Below are 12,972 nucleotides of genomic sequence, written 5' to 3'. Positions count from 1 at the left end.
TTGAGTTATAGATTAAAATCAAGCTTAATTTACTATACACAGCTTTGCATTTTTCTTTTCTGAATGAGTTAGATAACGCCATGTGTATGTCAAGGATATAGAGCCAGAGTAGCCGCTGGGATCTTAATCACCTTTCCTAAGCTACTACATTATACAAAATGTTATCTTCTCTGTGGATAGTCAATTTTATGGTGCTCTTCTTACACAGATGAGCTGCCTTACCCCCCCTTCTGGTGCTCATTCTATTTCAAATATTTGTGTTGTTCTAAATACATGCACATTAACTGAATGTCAGTATACTCAGTTTTCAGTCAAGTACTAACATATTCCTGTTAAAAAACCCTAAAAATTATGCCACTGAAATTCTTACTGAACTAGTTATATGAAGTGGAAAAATGGTAATATATGTCTGGTGGCATAGAATTTACAGAAGCATTTTTTCCATGTGAGTGAATTCTTCACTGAATAAAGATTCCTACAGAGATATATCGATAGCTGTGTACATAGACATGGTTTCCATATATAGATATTGTGTATAATGTGTGTGTTCATGTAGCCATGTATATTTGTAAGTAGCTGTGTGTATGTTCACAGATCTGTGTCATTCTTGGTCAGATACATGGTTGATACTTGAGCAAAAGATATTTTAGTCCATATTCTACTGTTAGTTGGAATTATTGTGAAAGGTGCTGTCTTTAGGATTTATATGCAAATTGTGTAATATTTTAATAATATTTACCTACTATATAATGCAACATTCTGTGAGACTGTCAACTGAAGTTCAGCACCACTGACTGAAAGGATGGAATTCTGGTTTTGGCTCACAGATGAAGGAACATGATTTGTTTTACAGAAAGTTCTCACAGAGTTTGACTAAATCATGCCCGGTATTCACTTGCTGTTGAACAGTAAGTTCTGCTGACAGGGATAATTGACTGTATGGCCAGGTTAAATTAATTACTATTTGCCAACTCAGTTGAGATGCTTACATGAAATTCACCATCACTGCTAGTACGGTGCATCAATTTAAACAGGAATAGAAATTTTGAAGTTCTTTGTTCAGTTAAAAAAACCCAATAAACTAGCTTAAGAAAATATCTTTAATATTTTTTAAAATTATTTTTCTTCATAGATGTTCTTCCCAGTGAAACTGCTTTCTATAACAACTGCAGAAATCAAGAAGTAAGACACTATAAACACAGATGAAGGTTTGTTTTATTTTAGCTAATATTTACATAACAATTCCGGAGGTACTCAGCCCTACGGGAAAGTTTTGGATTCTAAAAACAGTTGCTGATGCATTTGGATTCCTATTGTAGCTGCACTATCATTCGTATCAGAGACAAACCGATGTATGGACAGTGCTGTCTTCCTGAAGTGTCAGAGTTCTTGTGGTAAAAAGAGAAAAGTAATAAGCAAGTGTGAGAAAGACATTCAAGCTTTTACCAAGACTACCTAGAGGATCCTTAGTCTATGATTCTAAGGAATATCCCTTTCACAGCTGCAGAAGGCATAATAAACAATTGGCATTGCTTGTGTAAGGATTGCTTATCTCTTGCACCAGCCGCTTAATTCCTTTAAATGCTGGAATACTGTCTTGCCTGAGGATCAAGAAAGGTATCAGAGTTTTGTAAGTGATGGTAACAGCCTTGTCTCGTTTTAGCACCTACAGTTTGTGTATCTAAAGGCAAGGCATGGCAGGCCTGCTAAAGTTTTACATAACATTATTTTGGGGAATATAGATCTTCTGCCCTTTAAGACACAAACCAAGTTTCTTCAGTCTTTTCTTGTGAGTGTCCATCTAACTGTATCTGGCATAGAGTCGAATAAGTTACCACAGGGTAAGAAGTAAGGTGACTGACTTCTGAGTAAGCCAGCTGGCCTGTAGCTGTTAAAGTCTATGTTCTTTGCTTATCACAAATATAAACTGAGATAAATAGGGAAAGTTTAGCCTATTTTTACTGAGAAATATGCCACTTGATCTACACAAAGAAGTGGGATATACACCCACATACCTGGTTTTTTTTATACTCATATGTATATAGACATATATACAGAAATGTACACATACCTGAAATAAACATATAGCAGGCACACTGTTACAAAGTTTTCTTTCACTACTTGCTGTAGGTAAGATTGTTTGAACTCTAGTATATTGCTTACTACTTACATAACGATTGCACAAACTAACATTAGTATCTTTTAACACACATATAGATTATGATCTCAATTACATCAGTAGAGAGCGAATAAATTAGTTATTCTGCATGTGCTTAAGTTTAACTGGAATCAAAATTATACTCACAGTGTCATAATCCAGTAAATGCAAATGAATATAATGAATGTTGAAAAATCTGCAGGTAGGATTGGAGTTTAGGCAAAAAAAATTAAAAACTGTTTAAGGTACTATTTCAGTCTACAAGGAGAGGATCCTGTAGAAAGACATCTACAGGTAATTTCAGAATACCTCCTATTTTCCACTGCTTATGTATTTACATTTGTGCCCACTCCTCAGCCACAACAGCATAGAAAGGGGCTAGTATGTGATAAGAGTCAAGGTATTTGTATTTTTATTACCACAGAGTGCAGCTGGACCTTACTGATACAAAACTGCAGAGTAACTAAGCTGAAAGTAAGTGAAACATCCTTACTTTGTCTTTCAGTTTCAAAAGACAGCTATTTTCCTGCATGCATTCAGTAATGCACAGTTAGCTAGTATATAGATACTATTAGTCCAAATAATTGTATTGTTTGAAAATAAATCCAAAGAAGCCAAGTCAAACACCTGTAGGACTGAAAGCCTGACTAATGGAAGCTGGAAAAACACAGAAAGCAAGATATTAGAGTAGCACTGGTAAGTAAGTATGTTAACATCATCAAACTGTTTTAAAGAAAAGGCTGTGCAGTGCAGCCCCTTGAGGTGTAAGGAGCTGGCTGAGACCAGTCATGTGGGAGAGACTAGGAATTGAAGAGGATGCATTGTTTGGTACATTTCTGTTTACTTAACATTGAATGTCTAAATGATATTATTTTCTATAATTAAGTGACAGCAGATTGCTTCAAGGCTACTCTGAACTCCAGCTCTGCTCAGGACCCCCTCCTTTGTGTTATCTCAGGGTTGCACTGTGACCTGCATTCCTCTCAGGCTTAGGTTTTTGGGGTTTTTTTTGCAAGTTTAGTAGAATATTTACTAGAATCTTTTTTGGATGTTGTTTTCTGTGGTTGTTGTGGGGGTTTTTCTTTTGTTTTTATTTGGTGGGTTTTTTATCATGTATGAAGACTTAACAGCTCTCTCGGCAAGCCTCTTAGTCAACACACCTCAGCTATTCAGGCTCAGCTTTCAACCAGCTAGCATTTCCCCACTATCACTGAACAAGAGTGTCCACACATATATCCTGCATGGAGGTAGCTGTCATTCCTAGAAAATTTCCCGGAGTAGTGGGACTCATCAGTCCTCAGCATGAACTGAGATTTTTCCATTAAGTTGCGACAATGGAAACTTCTTTTACTTGTAAGGGGGAAAAAAAAATCACCATGAGGATGGTCAAACACTGGAACAGGCTTCCAGAGAAGCTGTGAAGTGTCTGCCCTTTGGGATACTCAAAACCTGACCTGGAAATACCCTGAAAAACCTGTTCTTCAGCTTCTCTGCTTTGAGCAGAAGACTGGGCTAGAGACTTTCCAATCTACACAATGCCATCATCCTGGGGTTAGGAACGGAAAACCAGAAAAGCACACCTCAAAACAACATCAGCAACCACTACTATAAATGTGCTCCAGTGTAAAAATGTAAGTGACAGGATTTTTATATTGGCTCAGACTCTTCAGATGTAAGGAGTGTTCTGCATTGCTGAGGCAAAGCAATCCAGAGGGGCTGTATCCCACCATGAGAGGGTTATTGTACTGGCAATCTGCATGGTTCTCCACTCTCTGAATCCCATATGGGAACCAGCTATGAATGGATTTTCCTCCTAAGCTGGTGACTCTTGCTTTTGTTGTGGCCTCCTGATGCCACTGACAGTCTAAACAGTTTAGAAGAATCCTCATGATATGTTCACTTCACTTAGACAAGGGCAGCATGTACGTGGTTTATGATCCAGTAATTTTTTAATTTCTGCCCCTTATATTCCCCAGCCTGCTGTGCGTGCTGATGGGTGACAGCCAGGGGTCAGCCAATTACTGTATTTAGCAGTAAGGAACTGGTTCTCTTGTGGTAATGATAGTGCCTTTCAGAGAGGCCAGGGGAAAGGCAGAGGAAACTGGTGCTGCATCAGTACAGTAGAAAACCTCCATCCCAGCTTAGTAAGGTCCCTCAAGAAGATCACCATAATCGTAGTCTCTGATACAGTGACATATTCAACAGGACAGTGATGTTTTTCTGGAAGTAGGCAGGGAAGATGTTAGCACAGAGTTTGGTTTAGACACCAAAACATTCAAGGTTTGCAGAGTATGGGGAAGCAATGGCATAACCCCCTTGACTATTGCTACATCTGTTTGAAATGAAAGTCCTGCTGAATGTAGAGCAGAGCTGAGGTTTATACAGTAAACGTGTTGTGAAAATATTCACTTGCTATATGCAAAATGAAGAGTTTTGGTCCTTTTTCAAATCTTATGACTTATTGCTTACTGAGAATACTTACTATCAAAGCACAGAAAACCAGTTTCACCTGATTCTTATAGATAGCTGCATCTAACCAGCAAAGTATGAATCTTATGCATCATGGAAATTTGATTAATAAAATGATAAGGTATGGTCATATAAATCAAATTATGGTTAGCTAAAATTTGAAGCATTCCTCAAGCATAGAAAAGAGCTAAATTCATTGAATGTATGATTCACTTTGCACGATTTACTCTGCTGTATTGTTACATGTGTTTTGGAATAAGACTATGTAGAATCTTTTAAGAAGAGAACACAAATACATCGTTACTTTGACAAGATGTAGCTGTGTCCTATCCACCATATGCATATTACTCATAAGCCACAGAAGGGGAGTTCATTGAATATGGTTATGGTTGCCTAAAGACTCTGCTTTGTTTTCTGTATGTCAAAGGAAGTTTTATACAGCAGGTGCTCCAAATGTAGATATTATTTTTAAAAAAATAATTATTACGGCTCTCTAAGGGGTTTTTACTAATCAATTACATGATCTATAAGCTAATAAAACTATCCTTCATTTAGGTAAATTTTAATTTATTATTTCTTAGTTTCCACATTTTTTTAATTTTTTTTATTTTTTAAATATCAGAAGCATCTCTTGTTTGGGGTAGATCCTACTTCACTGGTACTTTGTATCACACTCCTACCTAGATAAATACATACATGACTTTGCACATTATATTTCTACATTTTCTGATGAAATTAGTGTTTTTGTGAAACTTAGGCATTCTTTAATGTTATTGGTTTTTATTAATGAAGCTTTCTGTGTGCAACAAATGTAGAGGGCAGACAGACCAGAAAAATGCTTTTTAGTATTTTGCACATCAGCAGTTACCCAGCATCAATTTGATTCTTTCCTCCACATGTTGAAACACAGCTCAGAGCATTAAACCCATTCTCCAGTGATTGGGACAAAAGTAGGTTAGTAGAGTGGGTTGCTAGGAGACCAGTGTCAGCGTCATCTATGACCTTGCAGAGCATAAAGAAACTGTATAGATTTATTGAGCTCTGTGGCACATTGTCTAAGTCCTGTGCTTGGCTGTCTTCCTCCATCTCTATCTGCCATAGTGCTCTTGTGCTCCCTCACACATGTACACATGCTCTCCTCCCTGACTGCAGCCAGGTACAAGGAGATGCACTTCTGCTTCTTGAGACTTCCTAGAGCATCACTGTTATTACTCTGTTGCACTAAGCTACAGCCTAGTCTCTTAGCTAACTAGACACAGAGAAAGCAGCATCAGCAAAACCCCATCCTTTTAAAAGCCTGCTTCTTCATACTGTTGCTGTAAGAAATACAAAAATCAGTTCTACTGGGAACAGCATAATGAAAAATGTATAAACATTACAGAGTAATTTTGCTGTCACATTCAAAATGTTTGTTCAAAGTTGCATTCACATTTTTCACAGCTGAGGTGACTTAAGGTTAAATAGTCATGTACTGTAGGGAGCTGTGGCACACCTGTCATCTTCCTGACTGCTTTTTTGGAAACAGCTGAAGGTAGCAGGCAAGAAAGAAAACAAATGAAAATGTGATACTCACACAAAGAAATAAATTCTTTTAAAAAGAAATTATTTTGGATGTGCAAACTCTTCCTGTTACAAGAATTTATTTTCCTGTCAGATAGATCTGGGTGCTTACTATTTGATTGTTAACGTTTGCCTTATAGAAATAAAGAAGATAGGTAGTGGGGTCCAGATAATGAAATCCTAGTCAGTTTATACTAGCAGTTTACTTGAGAGAAAAGGATCACGTAAAAATTTCAGTTAAAAGTACTGTGTTGGGTTCATGGACTGGTGTATGATCCTTTCCACAGCTCATAATGTTTATATGCTATTTCGTCAGATGGAAACACATGTAATAGCAAAGATTATTTTTAGGAGGGAAAGGACCACTTTTCTATACAACTGAATTATCTATATTGTTTTCTTCTGCCCTGGCAGGTCCCTAATGAATGCTAGAGGGTGAGCAGACTACTCTGTGAATGCCAATGAACTGTGTCATGGTTTAGACCTCAGACAGCAACCAAGCACGATGCAGCCGTTCGCTCACTGCCCCACAGTGGGGTGGGGGTGAGGATCAGAAGAGTAAAAGTGAGAAAACTCGTGGGTCGCAGTAAAGACAGTTTAATAGGGAAAGCAAAAGCTGCGCACGCAAGCAAAGCAAAGAATTCATTCGCTACTTCCCACCAGCAGGCAGGTGCTCAGCCATCTCCAGGAAAGCCAGGCTCCATCACATGTAGCAGTTACTTGGGAAGGCAAATGTCATCACCCTGAACATCTCCCACTTCCTTCTTCCCCCAGATTTACATGCTGAGCATTAACTTCATATGGTCTGGAATATCCCTCTGGTCAGTTGGGACCAGCTGTCCCGGCTGTGTCCCCTCCCAGCTCCTTGCACACCCCCAGCCTGCTCATGGTGGGGTGAGGAGCAGAAAGGGCCTGGGCACTGGGTAAGCCCTGCTCAGCAACAGCTAAAACATCCCGGTGTTATCAACACTGTTTCCATCAAGAATCCAAAATACAACCTCACACCAGCTACTGTGAAGAAAATTAACTCTACCCCAGCCAAAACCAGCACACTCTTACAGCAGCTGAGAAAGCGTGTTCCAGCTCAAAAGGCCTGCTTGGAGTCAATTCCTTGTCATTTTTTTCTTACACTGAAACCCACTGGACTGCTTTTGAGAACATCTCAGTTGACTGCAGCTGTCTTAGAGGTGCTCAGGCACCATGGTGAGTACTGGAGCATTAAAATCCTAGATTATGCGTGGGTTAGTGTTGCCAGTAGATAAAGATCCTTGATCAGCCCCAGTAAAAAGTAAGAAATTCAGTTGTTTGATCATTTGTTATTACCTCCTCTTACACTACGAAACATAGCTGAGAGATTTTCAAACCCAGAATTGTAAAAATGACAGAAATGGTAATGGATTAGGTAGTACTACTCCTTATATAAGAAGAAGATGTCGAATCTTTATATGTGATGGGGCACAGAAGTAATATACAGAAAGTGCTCTGCTGCTCAACATGGCCTACCAGCACAATCCAGAGTCTAGAGAGCCATTCAGCCCCTGGCCCACCACAGTGAGCCATCTAACCCCTTAGGGTAACCAGAAGAGTATCTGTGACCTTTTCAGCCACTAAGTCTGACTGAATGCTAACACATTTCCTATTGGACATATCTGCAGGCATCTCCGCCATCCTGAGGGGCTGAGGATTTGCCACTACTTCAACCCATATTTGATTCAGAAGCCATGCCTCTTGCTATGCCGAAATCCCTTTGAGGGTCAGTCTTGTGGGTATGTTCATACACAGGCCGCTAATGTTACACAGCACTAAACTTGGCACACAACAGAACTATCATGGACATATTCATGATCACTGGTTCTTCCAGCTTTTATGTGCAGTACCCTAGAGGTCATAAAACAAGAGAACAGGATTGAAATACATTCTCTACTAGTCAAAACTCAAGGGATATTGTAAATCATCACTTGGAACAAATCATTGAATGGAACAATTTGGGTGGAAGCATCTTCCTCCTTCCCATTGAACCTGAGCCACTCTGCAACCACAACGACCGCAGAACCACAAAGAAAAAAAAAAATTAAAAAAAAGAGGTCTAGGGAATATAGCATTCTGGCAAGGCTTTCATATCTGGCAGCTGACCATCATGCTCTCAAGTCCCTCAGTTGGGTAAACAAAGACTGTCCTAAGTTCTTCATACATTTTTTACTGTTTACTTCATTGGGCTAATATGGTTCTACAGATGTATAACGACAGAGTAATTCAATATTTTTCCTGTTATTTTTGATATTTTTGATTGGACTATGGCCACAGATGGCAGAATAAAAGCATAGCTCCCCTCGCTTGGTTTATGAGCTGATAGCAACTGACAGAGCCATTCAAATCTTCTCAGCAGGATAGACAAAATTATGTTTGAGAGCTTGAGGCTCCAGGTGGGAGGAAGAAGAAACACAGAAGGGAAAGGGACAGTCTTAGGGTCTGATTGGAAGCCCTCTCATATCGCAACCTGCATCCAGGTCAGCTTTTGAGGGTTCTGACACAGGCCAAAACAAGTGTGGCCACCCATGCACATGTAGAACACCCATGTTCTACACAGTTGGCTGTTTCCTCTGAGTCTTAAATGGTGGGATTTGATTAGTCATGTAACCATAAAGAGATCCTCTAAACTCACTTGAAAATAAATTAGTTTTATTTTCAACAAATGAACAGAGAGAAGACTAAGTGTTTATAATCTGATTAGACAGGGAAGGAAAAGTTAACATATATTAATAAAACCCAACAGAACAAAAAAAATATACTTAAACAAGCATAAGCCTGCAGAACTGCCAACACTTTTACTTTACAACAGTTTTAATTTCCCTATCTACCTTAAAAGAAACATCTTGATTTTTAAAGTGAATACCATATCAGAACAAGAATTTCCTCACCTCAATATTGTTGCATCTGTGCAAAACATGAGATTTTGTTGTCCTCAGGGTTAGGCAGCACACAGTCTTAGGATATGTATAAATAGAAGTGTCTGAAAGGAAAAGTGTTACTGCTGGTCTTCTTCAGAGCAATAAGACCTTATGTGCTCTTGATTATCTTTTAAAGCAACAATTAAAAATAACAATCAGCAATTTCCCTTTTGCCTCATTCAGCTTAAAATTAATTTGAGGCTATGTCTACACTAGTAAATTAGAGACAGTGCCCAGGAATACCATCACCTATACTAAACTCTCAGAAGAGTCTACCATGCTTTCACTTGTACCCACAAGTACTCCCTGCTGCCACTGGACATTGCTCTGGATTTAGAGCACTGCAAGGAACATTGCCATTAAGAAGTATGCATGCAACTACACTGTTTTAGAGGCTACAGGGGCATATAAATGGGGTGTCCCATGCTACCTGGGTATCAAGAATGTAATGGAAACAGAAGGAATTAAAGAAATGTGTGCTGCTGTGAGCTATAATATTGTTGGGACTATGGAGATGCAATAAGATGGTTCACATTAATGGAGTGCTGCAGAGGAGGGACATAAGCTCTTTAGGAAGGACAAGGTGTGAAGATGAGAAGGTGCAGTTGCACTTTATGTGAGAGAAGAACTACAGTGCATGGAGGTCTGCCTGGGGATCAATGATGAGCCAATCAAGAGCTTATTGGTAAGGATGTTACCAGCATGGGTAACATGGTAGTGGGTATCTGCTATAGGCCACCTGTCAAGAAAAAAGTGGATAAGGCCTTCTACAGACAGCTTAAAGTGGCCTCACATTCACAGCACCTGATCTTCATGGGGGACTTCAGCCTTCTTGATACGTGCTAGTGGAACAACACAGCAGGGCATAAGCAATCCAGGAGTTCCCTGATTACAACATCCTGACCCAAGTGATAGAGGAGCCAAAAAATAGAGGTGCTCTGTTATTGGAGGCTTGTTGGAGATGTAAAGGTCAAAGGCAGCCTTGCCTGCAGTGAAAATAAAATAGTGGAGTTCAGGCTAATGAGAGGAGGGAACAGGGTAGAACATGAAACCACAGCCTTTCGTTTCAGTAGAGCAGACTTTGCCTTCTTCATGGGTCTGCTTGAAAGAGTCCCATGGGATAACAACCCAGAGCGAAGAGAGGCCCAAGAAATCTGGCTGACATTTAGCAATCACCTCCTCTAAGCACAAGACCAGTCCATTCCAATGTGCCCGTTGTCAGGAAAAAATGCCAGGAGGCCTACATGGATGAACAAAGAGCTCCTAAGGAAACTAAAAAATAAAAATTGGGTAAAAAGCTGGCTGGATGGGCGAGCTCAAACAGTGGTGGTGAATGGAGTTAAATTCAGTTGGTGGCCAGTCACAAGTGGTGTTACCCAGGGCTCAGTACTAGGGCCAGCCCTGTTTAATATCTTTATAAATGATTTGGATGAAGGGATTGAGTTCACCCTCAGTAGGTTTGCAGATGATGCTGACTAGGGATAGGGAGTGTTGATCTGCTTGAAGGAAGGATCTACAGAGGGATCTGGACAGGCTGGACCAGACCGGTGTTCTGAAGTCAATTCTATGAGGTTCATCAAGGCTGAGGTCCTGTGTTTGTGTCAAAATAATACCATGCAGTGCCACGGCTTTGGGGAAAAGTGGCTGGAAAGTTGCCTGGCAGAAAAGGACCTGCAAGTATTGGTGGAAGTATTGGTGGACAGCTGGCTGAACATAAGCCAGCAGTGTGCCCAGGTGGCCAAGAAGGCCAATAGCACCCTGGCTTGTATCAGAAACTGTGGCCAGCAGGACCAGGGCTGTGATCTTCCCCCTGTACTGGGCACTGGTGAGGCCGCACCTCAAATGCTGTGTTCAGGTTTGGGTGCCTCCAATACAAGAGGGACACTGAGGTGCTGGAGCTCGGCCAGAGAAGGGCAGTGAGGCTGGTGCAGCGTCTGGAGAGCAAGTCTTATGCAGAGCAGCTGAGGGAACTGGAGTTGTTTAGTCTGGAGAAAAAGAGGCTCTGTCAGGGAGGATTTTATTGCTCTCCATGACTACCTGAAAGGAGGTTGTAGACAGGTGGGTGTCTGTCTCTTCTCCAAAGTAACAGGCTTTGAAATGGCCTTGATTTATGCCAAGGGAGGTTTAGATTGATTACGAAAAAATTCTTCACTGTAAGAGTGATCAAATATTGGAAAAAGCTGCCCAGGGAAGTGGTTGAGTGACCATCCCAAAAGGTATGTAAAAGATGTGTAGATGTAGTGCTTAGAGACATGGTTTAGTGATGGACTTGGCAGTGCTAGGTTAAGGGTTGGATTTGACGCTCATAAATGTCTTTTCCAACCTAAACCCAAAGACTGTATGATTCTGCAAGACCGTATACAGAAGCTGGAAGCAAGTATAGGAAATCTGAGAGTAATACAGAGATATGGTGAGGAACAGCAAAGCCCATCTCTAGTGTAGGATGTCAAAGGTAACAAGAAGGTGATCTCTACGTACACATGTAGCAAAAGGAAGATTAGGCAAAATATAACCCCACTGCTGAGGTGGGCAGGGGTCTTGCTGATACAGGACACAGAAGAGGCTGATGAACTGAATGTCTTTTTCACCTCAGCCCTTACTAGTAAGACCAGACTTCAGGAACTGAAGGTCTTGGAAAACAGGGTAAACTGGAGCAAGGAAGGTTTAGTCTTGACGGAAGAGGATCAAGTCAGGGAATACTCAAACATACCGGACATACATTCATGGACCTTGTCAGGATGCACCCAAGTGTTGAGGGAGCTAGCAGATGTCATTGAAAGGTCACTCTTGGTAGTCTTTGAATGATCATGGCAACTGGGGGAGGTGCCTGAGGACTGGATGAAAGAAAATTTCAATTCTCTCTTCAAAAAGGTCAAGAAGAAAGAATCAAGGAAATACATGCTTGTCAGCCTCACCTTGATCCCTGAGAATGGGATTAAACAGCTAATCCTGGAGACTGTTTCTAAACTCTTGACTATCTTGAAGATGATCAGGAATAGTCAGCATGGATTCGCAAAGTGAAAACTATATATCACCAACCTGATAACCTTCTCCAATGACTGGCTTCATGGATGAGTTGATATTTTGTGCCTTGAATTCAGCAAGGCTTTTGACACTGTCTCCTGGAAAATCCTTATAGAGAAGCTGATGAAGTGTGGGCTCGGTAAGGAGACAGTGAGGTGGGCTGAAAAATGACTGAATGGCTAGGCCCAGAGGCACCAGCCTCTGGTTTAGTTGGAGGCCAGAAACTAACATTATACCCTAGGGGTCAATTTTGGGTTCAATCCTGACAAACATCTTCATTAATGGTCTGGATGATGGGACAGAGTACCCTAAGGAAGTCTGCTGGTAACACAAAACTGGGAGGAGGAGCACTTGATGAACCAGGGGGTTGTACTACCATTCAGAGATACCTCAACATGCTGGGCATGTGGTCTGACAGGAACCTTATCAAGTTCAAAAAAGTGACGTGCAAACTCCTGCACCTGTGTCCAGTTCTGAGCTCCTTAGTAAAAAAAAATATATATATGGATATACTAAAGAAAGTGCAGTGAAGGACCACAGAGATAATTAAAGGGTGTGATCATCTTTCTTATGACTAAAGGCTGAGAGCTGAGACTGTTCAGCCTGGAACAGGGAAGGCTCACGGAGGATCTTACCAATGTGCACAAACACCTGAAGGGAGGGTGTAAAGCAGGTAGAGCTAGGCTTTTTCCAGTGGTGCTCAGTGACAGGACCAGAGGCAATGGGCATAAACTGAATCACAGGAGGTTCCCTCTGAACATCAAGAAACATATTTTCACAGTAAAAGTGCCCAAGCACTGGCACAGGCTGTCC

Source organism: Falco biarmicus, chromosome Z (assembly GCF_023638135.1).
Source record: "Falco biarmicus isolate bFalBia1 chromosome Z, bFalBia1.pri, whole genome shotgun sequence".
Lineage (NCBI taxonomy): Eukaryota > Metazoa > Chordata > Aves > Falconiformes > Falconidae > Falco > Falco biarmicus.
Note: the sequence above shows the minus strand (reverse complement) of the source record.